A 12,329-nucleotide genomic window follows, 5' to 3' on the forward strand; every position below is an offset into this window, starting at 1 on the left:
GGCAAGACCAGTGACCTAATAGATGCCACAGCATGTGTTTCTCCTCATACCCCCAATTCCAAGCCTTTCTGAAGGGTAAGACGTGGTCAGCTCAGGTGCACTAGAACAGCTCTTCAGCAGCCTTTTCGACACTAGAGCCTGGCCTTGAATTTGATACCGTCCCCTCCTTCAGGTAACAAATAAAGTTTCATATTTTCCGTAAATCTCAGGCCTATGGTTCTAGCCTTACGAGGCAAACTCATATGGCCTATGGCCATAAGTCATGACTTCCCTAGACCTTGAGCATTGGGTAACCCCATGTATTACGTGTAGAAAAATCTCATCTTACTGCAGAATGAGCTCTCTCTTTTTTTCACTATTGTAACTATGTGGTGGCAAAGAAGAATTTCTTACACTTTCTCTTGTAGTGACTTAAAGTCACCAAACCACTTTGGGCAATTGAAAAGTTTTTGAGGATAAAGAATAACTTGTATTTCCTGAAGATTAAGAAAAATGTCTATCTGAATGTATAGAGTTACCCTGAATTAATCTATGAATATAAGTCCTTTATCAAATAAAAGGCCAGATTAGTTATTTTTCCTCACTCTTACTTATATCAGTGCTACAAACTTTTCCGCCAAAAAAACCATCAAATAGAGAAGAATGAATGCTTCTTAGACGGAGCCAGAGGGGCCAAGCATAGCTTATAGCAAAAGCTCAAGGTGTAAGTATCTTTATAGCTAAAATTTAAAGAAAACTTGTGAACATTTTACATACGTGCCTGTATGTGTGTGTGTGTACATACATATATAGGTATGTATGTAAACACACACATACAGAGAGAGAGAGAAGCGGGCAGGGGGAAGGAGAGGGAGAGAGGGAGGCGTATTAACAGCAGGCCTGTGATTCATTCCCTGGGGGTTGAGGGGAAAGAATGACCTCAACTCAAAAGACCACCTTATAAACACACTAATGACCTCCCAGACCTTCTTGTTAATCTTGTTAATGTCATTTAAGTAGCAGAAAGATACCTGAAAGTCCCCATCTATAAAATGTTTTTAGCAGGACATACCTGGTTTGGCTACTTTACTTATTGTAAATAAACCTGGAATTTATGGATTTATGAGTTACGACTGGATGGAAAACAGGGTGTAGTCACGTGAGCATTTTTCTGTTCTTGTCATTAACAGATTATAAAATGGAAACCTTTGGAGACTAAAGTGGCTTCCTTTCAGTACCACTGTTTATGCATAAATGTTTTAAAACCTTTTCTGTTAATAGAAACCAGAACATCTCATAATGTGAAAGAACAGGGATATTTGGGGGCAGTGTATCTGATTATTTCAGGTTCCTCCAGGCAAAGAATGTTTTATGTGCCTGGTGTTTCCCTATCATCCTTTGAATCATTAGTAGAGATCAGAACAAGATAAAATCTATGATGTATGTGAGTCCAGTTCTAAATTCAGCCCTTTATACTTATACGGTATGTGTTTGTTTTAATTTAAAAATTCTCTTTGCAGTGAGAAAAAGGAAAGAAAAAGCAGAATGAATGGGTCCATGTGTTTTCCCTTATCATGTTGTCCCGAGTTCTAGGAAATCACAGGTCTAAGAAAAGGTCAGGGTCAAAACTAGTGAGGGATCTAACACTTATACATTGCTATATTGAAAATTATATAAATGACATTTAATTTTTTACAAAGTTACCTTAGGATCATTCTTTCAGATAGCAAGGACCTCTGTAAGTACCTTGAAGTCCTGAGTCGTCTTTGCTGTTTAACTCCTGAAACATTTTTGTTAATTTTCAGATCACTTGTCTCCCCAGTTAAGCTGTAAACTCCTTGCTGGCATGTGTGCCTTATGCATCTTTGCATCGTTCTTAGCACTTTATTATCTCAGACATAAGAAACTGAGAATAAATACTTAAAATTTGTTTTGTTTGATTTTGAGGATTAAACGCATCCTTGAGAACTTAGCTCTGATCCTAATAGGCATTCTTATAAAGGAACAGATTATAACAGATTAGAGGTGTTCCGTATAATGTTTTTAGTCTATGTAATCTAACTGGAATTACAGTTGATGACATATTTTGGAGACAATTTCAACCATCAGTTCATTCATTTTTCTGTGTTTCAGTTGGTTGAGAGCAGAGAGAAATACTTGATGGGGTTGGATGCCTTGTTGAACTGTCTATAAACTGAAAATCTTCGAAAGTTGCTGTTTTAGAGAAAGCATCTTTAAGTGAATGTATTCCTTTAGCAGCTCCTTTGCCAAAACTGTTGTGAGGATATCTTAGGAAAATGCCTTCGAATTCTATTTCTGTCAAAACACACAGGCTATCTCAGGAGCTAAGGTTGTTTGGTGAGTGCATGTAAGCTTATGTCTTAATAGTAAAAGATTTTGAAAGAGGTTGGGATGAGGTAGGTGGTAGAATCTAAGAGAGACATTACGGCAGAGCCATAGTGGCATCCAGTGGGGAAGAAGAGACCTCAAGTATGGAATTCAATTATATTCAACCAGTCCTTGCCATTTGCTGATAAACACTAGATGTCATTTATCAAGCACATAGGAAATATGTTAATTGCATAAATATATTAATTGCATAAACGTCAATGTTGATAGAGTTTTGTTTCGTTTGTGGCTGTGTTGGTAGGGGCGGAAGTCATCGCATGATATCTTTTTAAATAGACTTTATTGTCAAGGAACTTAGAGTTGTTTATCTAACTTGTATTTCATATATGCAGCCGCCAAGCCGTTTCTTTCTACTGTAAGCACTGCAGAGTAGCAGAAGTCATCCTTACTCTGCTCGGTTTCATTCATCATCGACAAAATTGCCAATTATATTCCAAGTCCTTGAATGCATTGCTTGAGAAGAAGATGTATAAGCTGAAAGGAAGCAATGTTGAGGTAGCAGTTTGATCTTTCTATACCGACTGGTAGAGTCCAAGCATATGAATCTTGTTTTGAGTTGTGAACTGGAAAAAATTAATATGGAAGCATGGAGAAAACATGTTCAAACTACAAAGTCATTTTTCCTGAGAAGTTATCTGACTGTAACTGTAACTATAACTCAGGGTATATCAGAAGGCTCAGTTGGGGAACATTTCTTTAAAATTAAAACCTAAAAATCCTGATGTCTAATAGAATGTATAAAAATAGCTGTGTCTGAAGGATCTGGGATAAGCAGAAGAATACTGAATAATATCATCTGGCAGTTTGAGCCATACCTTTACAGTAGTTGCTGTGGCCCAAAAAATATAGAATGAATTCAATAAAACACTGGGAAAAAATAAACAAAATATTTGAAATTACAAACACTGAATAAAAAGCGGGGGGGAAATAATCCCTAGCAAATCAATATTGCTTGGGGAAGCATGAATCCCAGACCAGCAATATTTTTATCCAAATAACGTCTAGTTCTGTAGTGAACAAAAACCTTTATCACCAAGTTTTATAAGCAGCAGAGTGAAGAAAAGTGTACTTAGGATTATTGGATATAATTCTCGAAGGTGGTAACTTTATTCAGAGTTTCATGCTTGACTATACCAACTTCTACTGAATTTATTCATAGTACTCTGTCAGTTGAGGATTCTTTTTTGCTTCTCCTTGCCTAAATATATGTATTACAAACTAAAAATAGAGGCATGGTAAATGATTACAGAGATTATTAATAGTGGTGGCTGTAGTGAGTAGATTATTGTTCTTGTATAGATTAATAATACACCTAAGGAACTCTGTGGGAAATTTAATTTGGGATGTAAAACACCAAAGTAAGGCAGAGATGTAATAATAAATCGATATGAGATTATATTTAGGCACAAGTGTCTAAAGATATAAATTCTATAGGTGTTATGGAATAGCAGGTATGCCCTTACATAATTGCACTGCACTTTGAACTTCATTGTTCTGGGAAATAAGGGGAGTGATTCTGAACACAGTAGTGTCACATCTGCTTATAAGCCAAACAGAAAATATACAAGCCACTCTTAAGTGTATAATATAAACTGTAAAGGTATAATTTAATCCCGTTATCTTTAAATTTGAAAACTAACTTAAAATAAACCCTAATTGGGCAATTCTTGATACTTTGAGCATTGCAGTAAATGTATTTTTCCAATTTCCGAGTTTCATGCATCCTTTACAAAGAAAGACAATCCTTTAAATGCCCTAGTGCCTGGGCCTTCCTCCGATTGTCTCTCTACAATAGTTCAAATCATACAATCGTGAATAACAACAAAAACGAAAAGCATTTTGGCAGACAACACGCTGTTTGCTTGTTTCAATGTTCACAGTGTAAAGTACACTTATTGCCAAACCTTACTTTCAATTCTATTACAGACAGGAAAATATATCTGATTTGTAAATAAGAAGGCTCTTGAAGTTAAGCCCTGAATACACTTTTCTGCAGCCCCAAAGAGGAAAACTTTTGAAACACAAACACTAATCTTTCTCAGTGTCCCAAGTAAAGTTTCATGGAGGTGTTTTGCTTTTGTTATGTTTTACACTGGTGCCTTGTTATAGTATAGTTTGAGACCAGACTAGATTGGCAGGACCTAATTGACTGCTATGAGAATATACTTGGTGGAACATGTGGAAAAGGGGTGAAGAAATAGGAAGGGCCAGAGTGGAAACAGAGAGACGAGCTAGGTGTGTGGAAAGCACTGGTGGTAGATTAGATCTGGAAAACGGTAGCAGTGGAGCTCTTGAGAAGTGGTTGGGATATATATTGGAAACAATCAGCAGCTCTTGCTGCTGCACTGGAGGTCAGGAGTAAGGGAATGAAGGCAATGCAGATGCCTCCTGGGCTTTTGGCTGGAACAGGTACCTGAAGATCAACAAGTTTGGTAGCGAAAACAAGAGATCTGACTTAGACACCACTGGCAGCACCCAGGGGTGACTTGGAGAACTTCTGGTCTCAGTAATGCCCACCAGCCACTCTTTACCCCCAGCGACAACAAGCAAACATATGATCTGAATGAAAGAATAAGCTTGTCAGCTAGATAGCCACTCTTCTATATAGAAATCCTGGAAATGCCTGGGTTTAAACATGTAAAGTTTGAGGCACCTGTTGGATACCTAAGTGTGCAGCTGAAAAATATGAACCTGAAGCTCAAGGAAGAGGTCGGGCCAAGGGCTATAGCTTTTGGAGTCATCAACCTATGTATGGTTCTTCGAGCCATGGGATGGGATGTCATACGTTGGGATGAGAGAGAAAACCCTAGGTCTTCTCAATGTTAAACCTGTTTCTGCTCTGCGCAATGCAGATGTGTTCATTAGTAGATTTGCTAAGTTGATTAACCAAACTATATTTACTGGGGGCTACTGTGCCGGATACTGTATTAGACACCAGAAATCTGGTAATGAGCGATACAGGCATAGCCCCTGCTCTCCTGGAACTCCTAGTGGAGGACATAGACATGGAACAAATAGGGCTTGGGGCCTAAAATGATCCAGGGAGGCAGGTAGTTGCTATTAACTATTCTAGCATATTTTAAATTGCCAAATTTTTTCCAAGACTTAAAATTGATTATTCAAAATGTTTAACGCTTCTAGTAGAATGGAAACAACCTTCAAAAAGGAATTAAGCCCATGAAAAGATGTTCAACATTTAGCCATTAGAGAAATGTAAATCAAAACCACAATGAGATACCACTTTGCACTCAATAGGATGGCTATTGTCAAAAAAAAACACAAAAACCCCAAAACAAAAAGTGCTCATGATGACGTGGAGAAAATGGAAATTGCCGGTCGGAATGTAAAATGGTGCATCCACTGTGGAAAACAGTTTGGTAGGTCCTCAGAAAGTTAAACATAGAATTTCCCTGTGATCCACCAATTGCACTTCTAGGTATATACCCAACAGAATTGAAAACAGCAGCTCATACAGATACTTGTGTGCTAATGTTCATAGCAACACCATTCAGAATAGCCAAAAGGTGGGAAACAACCCAAAAGTCCGTCAACAGATGACCAGAGAAATGTGGTAATAGATACAATGGAATATTATTCAGCCTTATAAAGGCATGAGATTCTGATACATCCTATAACATGGATGAACCTTGAACACATTATGTCAAGTGAAATAAGCCAGACACAAAAGGGCAAATATTGTATGATTCCACTCATATAAGGTACCTACCACTGTCAAATTCATTGAGATAGAAAATAGCTTAGTGGTTGCCTGCTTAGGAAGTGGGTGAAGAGGAAAGGGGAGTTAGAGTTTAATGGGTACAGGGTTTCTGTTTGGAACGATGGAATGATGAAAAGTTCTAGAAATGGATAGCAGTGATGGTTGTACAAAATTGTGAAAGTCCTTAATGCTACTGAAGTGTCCCCTTAAAATGGTTCATACAAATTTCATGTTATGTATGTTTTACCACAATTTTAAAAATTGCCCCCAAAATAAATTGAGTAATAAATTTGCAAAAGATTCAAATAAAATAGCTAAAATAATTATCTTTGGTTTTCTTTTGTTTTTGTTTTTTTGCGGTACGCGGGCCTCTCACTGTTGTGGCCTCTCCCGTTGCGGAGCCTGTGCTCCGGACGCGCAGGCTCAGCGGCCATGGCTCACGGGCCCAGCCGCTCCGCGGCATGTGGGATCCTCCCGGACCGGGGCACGAACCCGTGTCCCCTGCATCGGCAGGCGGACTCTCAACCGCTGCGCCACCAGGGAAGCCCAATTATCTTTGTTTTTATTTTAATTCTATATTAAAGATCTATACAAAACTATAAAAACATATATAAACAAGGTGCAAGAAGTAGAGAGCGTTGTCTTAAGCATCCAAGAATTTCCCCTGTGCTTTTGAAATTGGTTGTGCTATTACTTCCTTGAATTCGTCTGTAACATAAGAGTACAATACCATTGCAGATTAATTGGTGTATTTGTGAACTGTTCTGGAATGCTAAAATGAAAGCATAAAACTACAAAATGCATTATTATTCATTAAAGAGGCATAGTTTATAATGGGTGTCTGTGATCATTGTTGAAGCATAAGTGGCCAATTTCACCCATAATTAGCCAATTTAGTATGAAGTTATTTTTTACTTAGTATATTTTGTTTAACTTCAGTTATATTTGTAAAAACAGAAACTGCTATTTATTACTGCTTTCAAAATTTGACACAAATGTTAAAATGTTGTTTAATGCATTTAAGAAATGGTTGGGGACTTCCCTGGTGGTGCAGTGGTTAAGAATCCGCCTGCCAATGCAGGGGACACAGGTTCGAGCTCTGGTCCGGGAAGATTCCACATGCCGCGGAGCAACTAAGTCCGTGCGACACGACTGCTGAGCCTGCACTCTAGAGCCCAGGAGCCACAACTGCTGAGTGTGCGCTCTAGAGCCCGTGAGCCACAACTACTGAAGCTCGCGTGCCTAGAGCCCGTACTCTGCAACAGGAGAAGCCACTGCAGTGAGAAGCCTGCACACTACAATGAAGAGTAGCCCCCGTTCGCCGCAACTAGAGAAAGCCCAAGCACAGCAACAAAGACCCAACACAGCCAAAAATAAATAAATAAGTAATTTTTAAGAAAGAAATGGTTGGATTCTCCTTGCCTAAGAAAAACCTCACGTACTTATTTAAAGATATGCTCTTGACTGATTGATTCATTCATTCATTCAATAAATATTTATTTACCATAGTATACGTGCTAGATGTAGCGGATAGCTTTGTGTAAGTAATACCCATGCTATCTTCAAAGTATAGCCAGAGAGAAGATAATGGAGTTGAGATACTAAGTGTGAATAAGTACAGTAAGTCCCCTACACACGAACGAGTTCCTTTCCGAGAGCGCGTTCTTAAGTTCAATTTGTTCGTAAGTCCAACAGAGTTAGACTAGGTACTCAACTAACACAATCGGCTATATAGTACTGTACTGTAATAGGTTTATAATACTTTTCACACAAATAATACATAAAAAACAAACACAAAAAATAAAGAAAACATTTTTAATCTTACATACGGTATCTTGATAAGTACAGTAGTATAGTACAACAGCTGGTGCTTCTTAGGAGTACCAGTTATGTCAACGCTGCTTTTACGCTTGCTTCCAGACATCCTGGGCTTGAACTAAAGATACTGTACTACTGTGCTCTATACAGTACCCTACAGTAAAGTACACAAAAGCACAACCACTTGTAGAGGATGAACGCACTTGACAGTGTACGCCAGACACATGAACTAACTTATGTGATTGGACATGCGAACGCACGTTCGCATCTTTGAAAGTTCGCAACTTGAAGGTTTGTATGTAGGGGACTTACTGTATTAACACTGAAAAGAGGGAAGTTAATGTGTCAAGGCACTTCAGCAGAAGGGAACTGGTCCAATATAAGGAATTAAAATGACACTGTGACTATTGTTGGAGGGGGTGGAGAGAAAACTTGAAAAGCTCTCTGGCTGTTGCAGTTGGATGGGGACCACATGGATATAAATATTTGAAGTTTACTGATGAAATCCACGTGAGAGATGATGGTACTCGGACCATGATAATGGTGGGTTGGATATGTTGAAAAGCAGAGAGATTTGAGAGAAATTTAGGAGGTAAGAATCCTTAGGGCTCGAGGATAGATAATATGGGCAGGGGTTGCAAAGAAGAAAAACATGTCGAGGGGTCACACCTAGATTTCTGGGCAGCGGACAGTTGATGATACTTTAGAGTGAGATAGGGAACGCTGAACAAAGACCAGATTTGGGGTGGCAATTTGACTGTTGACATTTGAGTTTGAGGCGATTTGTTACATCCAAGAAGCACTGCCAGGTAGACAGATGATATGCGTCTAGAGTTCAAAAGAGAAGTAGGTGGGTCTTGGTTGAAGTTATTAATTTAGATTGCATTTGGATATAACTGGTAACTGAAACCATGGGTGTGAGTGAGATTCTAATGCTAAATTTTGGAAGGACAATTTTTAAAGCTGTTTACTTTTTGAAGGGCAGTTGCAGTATTAAAAACAAATTTTTTTAAAAAACAATAGAATAAAATAATTTAAAAGCCTGAAAAATATACATCAAAGTTATCATAATAGTTGTAGTGTAAGGGAGGGGGCATCAAAGGGGACCTGAGTTTCATCTTCAGTGTTGTATTCTGTTTAAACAGAAGCTTTATGCAATGACCAAGTGTTAACCATTACTAGTTCTGGGCAGTGGGAGAAAATATTCTTGTTACTTTGTATTCTGGACCTTTTTTATTTCCTAAAACTCTTAATCTAAAACATTTAAAAAATACATCATTGTAAGCAAGTGGAATGTCACTAGCCCATTAAATACTTTGTACCAACTGATTGCCTAGCAGAGCTGACTTCTGTGAATAAACCCTTCAATTCTTAGTTCTTTATACTTGATCAGCATAACTGCACCAAAGTTATTTAATCTGACAAATATCTGTTTTCTAGACACCAAAGTAATACTGGAAAACTATTACATTTGTATTAAAACTGAAGAATTTTTTTTACTTTTTTCCGTTTCGGTTTATGTAATTTCTATTACACTGTCTTCAAGTTCACTGGTTCTTTCCTTGACTGTGTCAAATCTACAGATGCGTCCATTTAAGGCATTCTTTATTTTTGTTACTGTGCTTTTGATTTCTAGCATTTCCATGTGATTCATTCTTCAGTTCCCATCTCTGCTGCAATTACCTATTTGATTTCGCATACTGTCTTCCTTTTCCATTAGTGCTTTTAACATATTGATTATGGTTATTTTAAATCTCCTGTCTGATAGTTGCAGCATCTGAAATATATCTGAGCCTGGTTCTGATGATTGCTTTGTCTCTTTAGACTGTGATTATTTTTTTTAGGTCATGCCTTGTATTTTTTTGGGTGAAAGCCAGATATCTTGTATAGAGTAGTAGATACGGAGGTAAATAGACGTTTATTGTGGTGATTTATCTTAATCTGGTTGGGAGATGGACTGTGTTTGAAGTGTTGCTATGGTTATCGTTGAGATACGTTGTTACTATGGGCACCAGAGCCTTCAAATTCCTCTGGTAACCTGTTTTATTACTGGAGGCTTGTTAGTGTGGTGATGGAGCGTGGGGCAGGGGCATTCTCTCATGTTCTGATTAATACACAGTTGGCCTGGATCTTAGGGGTGTGGCCTCCTCTGGGGGAAGAACTTCCTCAACCTCCCATTCCCCTCCTCTGGCTGCAGTGAGTGTCCACCATTGCTCTCAGTCTGTGGTTCTGAGGCCCTTTCCCCTGCAGATTAAGCCTTTATTTTCCTTTCTTTTCTCTTTTCACCTAAGTGAAATGAGAGGGGTCTAGATCTAGGTGGTATATTCCCTTACCTCAACTGTCATGATGTTTCAGCAGTGCCCTCAAGTGATGTCCTTCCCTCTGCTGATTAAGCCTTTCCTTCCTTAAGGGAGAAGAGTTTGGGCAGGTTCACAGCGGCTGGCTGCTGTGACCTTTCCCCAGTCAGCACCACTCAGGGTAGAGGGCTTTCTCCAGATTCTCCCCATGCCCTCTCCCTGTGAGAGCCTGGTCCAGTTCCTACAGGAAGAAACCTGCAAAAAGTCGGGAACCCCGCTATGACTATGGCCCCAGGAGCTTCACACTCTCACATCCTCACATGGCCTCCAGGAATTTAGTCTCCCTACCAGTTTATATAGCATCTGGTGGCTTCTGCCCCAGGTATCCAAATGTTCAGGCCCTGTGTCTTACTGAAGACGACTCTCTTCAGATTTCAGGGTGCTTTGTCTGTCCTATGACCTCGTTTCTCTGATAGGTTGATGAAAAGTCATTAATTTACCTAGCCAACTTTTTTCTTGTTGTCAGTATGGGAGCTTCCTCTTTGTAGCTCTCTACATCTCTCCGTTGAAACTCGAAGTCTGATCAAGATTTTGGAAAATTAATATTTCTAAGTTTTCCCTCTTATAACAGACGTAATAAATGTTTACTGTGGAAAACACAGAAAAGGATAAAGAAAAATTTTTGAATCTCCCATAACAACCCAGATAACAGCTATGAACATATTGGTAATGTCTTCTTCCAGTTTTTTTAAATTTCCTAATACAATACAGAAGATATTGTTTATACAATTTTGTATCCTACCTTTTGTTGAGCGATGCAACTTTATACTAAAATACAATGGTGCTCTAAGTTCTTACTTTACCCTTTTGAAGACAGATGTCAGCTGTCTTCCCAAGTGAAATACTCTTGGTTTAATATCAGGCAGGCAAGTAAGACCACGGCAGATTCTACGTTCACCTCAATAACACAGGTCATTTGATAATTGTATACAAGACCCCATAATATTGCTTGGCTCGAGACCCAGAGCATGATGCGGTTTTTTTCGAGGATCACTCTAGAGAATATATGGAGTATTGGTGTCATTCCCCTTCATCTTGCCTTTCCAGAGCCTACAGGTTTGGAACTTCTATAGGAAGATTTGTTTAATATTGAAAATGTGTTTTGCTCCTTTTATACATCTGGTAAAAACACCACCAGTACTTAATTGGTTGTATCAGTGGCACAAAATGATTTCACTGACTAGAGGATGACCCAGAATGACAATTTAGATCATCGAAAATAAACTTGTCCAAGGGGACTTTCCTGGTGGCGCAGTGGTTAAGAATCCGCCTGTCAATTCAGGGGACATGGGTTCGATCCCTGGCCCGGGAAGATCCCACGTGCCACGGATCAACTAAGCCCGTGTGCCACAACTACTGAGCCCGCGCGCCACAACTGCTGAAGCCTGCACACCTAGAGCCCGTGCTCTGCAACAAGAGGAGCCCCTGCTCTCTGCAACTAGAGAAAGTTCATGAGCAGCAACAAAGACCCAACACAGCCACAGATAAATAAATAAATTTATTTTAAAAAATTGTCCAAGGAAACCTTTGTCGCAAACCGTGTAGAAACATTTAAATATGGAATACACTCCTCCCAATTCATCTTTAGCTTTTACTTCAAAATTTGTGCAGGTGGAAAAAAAATCTTTGTTTTAAGATCAGTTAATCTTTTGCCATCAGAGAGAAAATAACTTATTTTTTCCCCTCTTGTCTATTTCCAGTTGCTTAGGTCTTCTCTGTATTCCCTTGTGTGAACACATAAATCAGAATCTATTCAGCATCAGAATATTTGTCATATGCAGTGCTCTTTCCTCAGATACTTAGTTTTTAAGTATTTAAACAACTTATCTCCATCATTCCCCGTCTTTTTAAGAAACTAACAATTAGTTGGTTTCTCTTCAGTTCTTACTCAGTTAGAAATATCTGACCCTTGCTTGTAATTTGTCTTGCTCTTTACAGTTAGTTTTTATATGTACTATTGGGAGGTGTTCTTTTGGGGGTTTTTAACCTTCAAATTAAAATACGGAGAGTTTTTAATTCCTTTTAAGTCAACATACAACTATTCTATG

General features: G+C 38.7%; 1 protein-coding gene across 3 annotated transcripts in view; it reads left to right on the forward strand.

Annotated features, from left to right (window-relative positions):
- Window positions 1-12,329, forward strand: part of DMD (dystrophin) — a 736,567-nt gene that overhangs the window by 534,463 nt on the left and 189,775 nt on the right. The window lies entirely within an intron of this gene.

Source organism: Tursiops truncatus, chromosome X (genome assembly GCF_011762595.2).
Source record: "Tursiops truncatus isolate mTurTru1 chromosome X, mTurTru1.mat.Y, whole genome shotgun sequence".
Classification (NCBI taxonomy): Eukaryota; Metazoa; Chordata; class Mammalia; order Artiodactyla; family Delphinidae; genus Tursiops; species Tursiops truncatus.